The following is a 5,898-nucleotide window of genomic DNA, read 5'->3' on the forward strand; positions in this document are numbered from 1 at the left end:
AAATTTCTATGGTTTTATCAGGCATAGTATCTGTTTTCATTCAATTGCGAATGTTTAACCACTTTACTCCTTAATTTGAGATCAAACGAGCGGCCCCGTTTCGTCTACACCCGATGTAGACAAACACAACCTTCACAACTGTCAAACCTTTTTCATCATTTTTCTAAACGCCGCGAGGCGGTTTGTTCTACGAGACTCCACCTGCACAGTAAAGCCAGCCTTGATTCCAAAAACAGAAACAGCGACGAAGAAAACCACGATTACCGAAGTCGCAGCGCAGGGAAAGGCGAACTCCACGAAGAAAGGTACAAGGAAAAGAGCTGGGAAGTGCGTGCGTGCGTGCATTCGTGCGGGAACAACAAAGGAGAAACGCGTGAGGTGGGTGGAACGTCGTCATCCTGGGGTCCGTGGCCGGAGCGCGTTGTGCCATCGCGATTCGTGCCCCGCTGGAAGGTTCGCTGAGGATGACGATGATGATTGTGCAAAGAAGGTGTCGTCAGGGAAAGGTGGCCAGAGCACCCGTGATAAGCATAGAACCGAGGCGAGCTGGCCAAACGGTGGCCAACGATATTAATTTGTCTACGCCTACTACGGAAAGTGCACGCATCTCGTTGTGAAAGGAACCACCATAATCCGCGGAGAGCCCCTCGTGATAAAAACGGTGCAAGTACTAAGTGCGTGTGTGGGGGGATGCTTTCTTCTCCGCGTTGCTCGAGCTTGTTGTGTAGTGTAGCTAGTAGTGTGTTATGGCCACCAGCCGCGCTAGTGACATAAGTAGTTTGTGCCGAGTTTCGCATTCACTCCCAGCAGCAGTAGTGATGATGGGCATTGTCTACTGCGACCGAGCCGTTGTTAGCAACAACCGTGGCTGACGAAACGGAAGGCAGCGCAAACTACTTTCCCGTTTTTAGGCCACGGTCTGTGACGTCTGTCTGGCTCTGTGATTCTGCCAGGCCTTGGGAATCCACCGGAGTGTTGTTTGGCGCCGTGAAGGACGCTCTACGATTCGTGCACGAGAGATGCAGCACAGGCCCTCTCGTCATGTGAGCCCCAACATCGTGAAGCCGCGGGCGTCAGCACCAGTAGCAGCAGTAGCAGCATATATTGGCTTTTGTTTTCGGACTTCTGCGCAAACTCGCAACAGCCAACGAACAGCAGGAGCGGCCACCTAATGGGAGCGAATGGTTTTTTGTTATTCGCATGCTGTTGTTGCTTCACTCTGGCGAAGAGAGGGAAGGGGGAGGTCAAGAACACCCCGAGGAGGTGGTGGTCCGTGTAGCGGAAACATCCCAACCTCCCCTGGGGGGAACAACTGGTGGAATGAAGGAAGTGCTACACGAGGAATGCCTTCATGAATGTTCCCTGGGGTGGAGTGTAGCAGCAGAGATCGCTTTCGTGGCACAATCAATCCCTCCCAAAGGAACTGGTTTACGCACGATCACGCAGGAATGTCTGTGTGTGTGGTTGCCTGGGTGCCATGTCGCTAAGCATTCCACGATTTCGCTGCAGCTCGACCTTGCCTACTAAGACTCACTGCTTAACGCCCATGTTTGTGCTCGAAAGCATAGCAAAGTGTTGCTGCATCAGCAAAAAAAGTCTGACCGTGGTGGCCAAGTGCCCCGGTTTAATCGTCTTTCTGTTTCTGGTGGCCAGCCACGTCAGCATCATTACACGATCACTGCGACGTTTGCACCCAAGAGCGAAGCGAACAGATACTTTTCCAAAAAAAAAACAACCCAAAAAGCAGCATGTTGGGCGCTTCACTAACAATGCCCTTCTTATCTGCAGCCACACGGTGCCGGCGTGAGATAGCGTGCAACGGTGGCGCACCGAGAACGGCACCATCGACACGACACGTACTCATCATGGAATCGCCCCCAGCGAATTCATCAAATTTCACCCAAAATTCCACTTCAAATGGAACCACACAAATCGATCTCCAATTGAGCCAATATGCAAATCGAATTCAAATTTACGATCATTTGGTTGGCTACTGCACAGCTTAGATCCCCCGCCGCCTCTCGATCATTCACTTACACTGCCTTGAACCGAGCAATGATCATCGGCGCGGGGCGGGCTGGCAACCAAACTTCTCGAAACCAGATCGCAATTAGACTAGTTTGGTTCGGTTTTGCATCGGGCCAATCCGATACATTTCAAGTGCTTCCGGAAAAGTGGTTTTCTCTGCACAATGATTGCTCACTCCATGCTGCGATTTGGGATGGAATGAGTTTTCTCTTTCGCTCGTCTATCCCACCGCCGTAGTCATCACCTGGCTCTCGATTCCGGCAGGTTCGTGATCGCTACATCATAATAATACGCCATTACCGCCCCAGGAGCAACCCCACCAGCTGATGTGTCGGCGTCACAATCTCTGGGAGTAAGAGTGTGGCCCGGAGGAGCTCCCTTTGTTTAGAAAACAAATAAACAAAATGCGAAGCGATCGCGAGCTATTTCGCTGACGATCCTCGAGAGCTCGAGACCTTTGAACGGAGGGAAACCGATGTGTACGAGCACGAGCAAACAGTTAAGAGATTTACGTAGTTCTTAGCTAAATCCTGCTTTCTTTGTGGATTTCATGTACAACTTGCTTTTTTGGGGCTGGCTAATGTGGCATATTGATGGTAGAAACCTTGTGTACAACTATACACGTTAAGTTTTTGGTTTAACTTATCCAAGAACGGATGAGCCGTATGTTTAAACGTTAAAGCGAACCACACACGCGCAACATTCTTGGTTAATATTCTAGGTTGCTTGGATTTATTTTACGTATTCCGGCTGTCCAAAGTGCTTTACAGTTTCTGCTGAATATATCAAAGTAGCCTGGGATTGGTAAAAAGTTAAAAATTCGCATGCCAAACATTTCTGCCATGAATCATCCTTGTTCGTAGCTGTAAGTGAACCGCACTGCGTGTGGCGTGGAGTGATCGCCCACTATTTCCTCCACAACATGGCAAAACCACTCTCGCAAAAAGCCGAAACAGAAACGATGGTGTGCGTGTATCTTCTTAAGTCTAACTGCAAAACCAGTTCAAGACTTCTCTCGTCTTCGTTTGAAGCGCAAAGTCTCGCGCAACCACGGGACGAGACAACCCAAAAATAGGTAGCTATGGGTGGCTGGTTAGAACACAATATCTGGGTTACCGACCGATGGGCAACTGCGGCGGCACACCGGTGTGACCCTACAAACAAATCTGGCAAACAAGCCGTTGTGGCCTAATACCGTCTAACGTTCGTTTCGTGTGACACCTTACGATGCACGGATGGTGCTGCCAACGATAAGGCATCTGGACCTGGCGGCCTGGCTGGCGTCGTTATCAGAGAGCAGCACACCGTCTTTCCATTATCAAACACGACCAGCCACGGTGTATGTGTGCAGTGGTTAAAGAAGAGCATTAAACCAAGAAGCTAATGATGATTGGCCGAAAGGTGAAGAAATCAATCTAATCGCACCTCCTCCCCAGCTGCAGCAGCAGCAGTAGCACCTTTGGACCGCGATCGCAAGTTACGTTCGGTCACCAATTTGTGCGTGCGTATGTCGCGTCACCTTTTTGGACGTCACTCGCCCGCCGGGGGTTCCGGGTGTTTCCGGTTGCTTCGGTATCAATGCAGGATTAGATTATCATTCCGTTCCAAGCTCTAGATGCTTCTATTGGAAAAAGGAAAAAAAATTGAAGCCCTTCTATTTATGCACATAAGATCTTCACTGATGTGATCCCCCCCTTTGAAGCGCTTCTCACCGTTAGCCAAACACCGAACGGGTGCAATGCAATTATTCCAATTAGAACTGAAACTGTTCCTTCACATTTACCCCCTTTTTGGCCGGTGGCCAGCAGCCACGTTCCATTGTGCAACAATTTGCGTTGGTAGAGGCCAGCAAAGCGACGTGGTAACGTGGTTAGGAGGTTGCTGTGCACGAAACTATGCCAGGTCTGTGGCCCAGTGTGGCGCATTGTGGTATTTCTTTTTTATCTAATTTTATTTATTGTTTAATATTTCCGACACTTTTTGCGCGGTGTGTCTTCTCTCTCCCTCTCTTGAACCTGTTGTGCCCTCATGGTTTACATGCGTCAGCAGCAGCAGCAGTGACCAGCAGGTGATGAGCTTTCATTATCGATTCCGGTGCTCTTTATGTGGGTTTCTGTGTCACGATCCGGATCGGATCGGATGCCTTCTGAATTTGGCAAGCATTCTAATCCCGCCGGGACACTCAGTGCGACACACCATAAACTGCAGAGAGTGGAGTGAAAACTGCAGAGAGTTCTGGTGCATTCATTGTGTTGTCGTCGGAGAGAACCACAACCGACGTGCGTGCGATATGATGATGACTGGTCGCTTTCCGTCCCTCGGTTCGTGGCCAAAGTACACTCCCCAGCCCCAGGTCTCTGCGCTAGGTCGTGATTTTCCCCCTTTTGCCATTTTGTTTTTGTCTGGAGCTGCTGCTGCTGCTGCTGTTCGAACAATCACCTCGGAACAGGCCGTGCTACACGCACCCGACGCAACCTGAACGATCGGTCGGTTCGGCTCGGCGTGCTCCATTGGGCTTCGGCAGGTGAGGTCCGTTAATTGGACCCACTGAACGATCGCGCTCGCCTCCTACTTAGGCTGCCATCTTTTTTTTTTCGCTTCGTAATCAGCGGAACCTCTACGCGCGTTTGTTGCTCATTCTGCAACGTGGCGCGCGCGTCATTTTTTGTGGCCCTACCATGATCGTCAGTCCACTCCCCACCTGGTGCTCTTGTAGCAACCTATAAGTTTAACCTTGAAACCGGAAACGATGATCTTCTTCAGTGAGTACAGACTCGGACGCAACGACGATGGAGAAGCGCGATCGCGCGATGGAAAGCGATCCTCATCATCATGCTGCAAACCACCAGCACTAATGTGGCGACGGTGGCGTGGTGATGTAATTTAATGGAAAATGTCGGTCAATGGAGTGTGGAACTCAAGTTCACCACAAATGCGCGCCGTCCCGTCCGTCTGGTCAAAAACGGTAGCCACTCCGTCGCGGTATGTGTCGCGGCATGGCTTGGGCCCCCCCGCCCGGGGGAACCTTTTACGGTGTTCATATTTTCACTCTTCAGTCCAGTAAGGGGGAGGATTGAAATGAAATCGAAATGGCATTGCGCCGGCACATACTTTTCGGTGGTTTCTCCATGCACCAGATTAGGCGTCTCTCGGAGAAGGGTTCGAGAGGGGGTTTGAGCCGATTGCTGGCCCCGGATCATCCATATGCAGTGGTTTGTCGAACGCTACGATACTGTGTGCTACTTTAATCAGCGTTTGTTGCATTATGCTGCCTTGGTAGAAGGACCACCACCACCAACGCATAACAGCACGATAACAAGTGCATCGGTATATCTGCTTGATCCATCCATCGAGTGGTGTTTGTCGGTTATCACGACATCACTGCTCCACGCTCTAATAACTTGGCACCACCAAGGCAAGGCAAGGCAGGAGGGACAAATCGCGACATGATCGCAGCAGTATCGGATGGCCAATAGCCGACCAATGGTCGATCGAAAGTGAAATAGACAGCCATCAGCTGGTGAGGGAACCGGCCAAATCGTTCGTTCGTTACGAAATGATCATCAACCATCCATGGGGGTTCGATCATGTCGTCGTACGCGGCTGTCGCTCCTTCTACTTGGAATGCTGACTAACGAGCAACTCACCGATCGTGGCCGTACGATCGCGGGTGTGATGTAACGGGCAAAACAGGCGAACATTAATTCTCGAAAACAACACCGGCAGCACTCTTGTGCGTCCTGTGTGCTGGGAGAGACGATGACGGATCTTCAGCAACCACCCTTCGAGTGATCCTCCCAGCAATGATCCTCCCGTGGAATAAGCCGTCACCGCGTTCTGTAAGATGTAAGATCCGCGAGTAGCGCTATT

The 5,898-nt window shown here is 50.7% G+C and overlaps 1 protein-coding gene across 8 annotated transcripts in view; it reads left to right on the top strand.

Moving 5' to 3' along the window:
* The first annotated feature begins 201 nt into the window (after window positions 1-201).
* The window catches only part of LOC125947944 (atlastin), a 145,511-nt gene continuing 139,814 nt past the window's right edge, over window positions 202-5,898 (top strand). For 2 of the 8 annotated variants that reach the window (XR_007468539.1, XM_049673539.1), the window contains exon 1: window positions 266-378. The gene's annotated coding sequence lies outside the window, so the exon portion shown is untranslated. Of the gene's footprint in view, window positions 379-434; window positions 454-489; window positions 675-5,898 lie in introns of those variants that run through there. The other 6 variants (XM_049673543.1, XM_049673549.1, XM_049673546.1 and 3 more) reach the window with 5 other exon arrangements.

The sequence above is a fragment of the Anopheles darlingi genome, chromosome 2, assembly GCF_943734745.1.
Source record: "Anopheles darlingi chromosome 2, idAnoDarlMG_H_01, whole genome shotgun sequence".
In the NCBI taxonomy this organism is placed as follows: domain Eukaryota; kingdom Metazoa; phylum Arthropoda; class Insecta; order Diptera; family Culicidae; genus Anopheles; species Anopheles darlingi.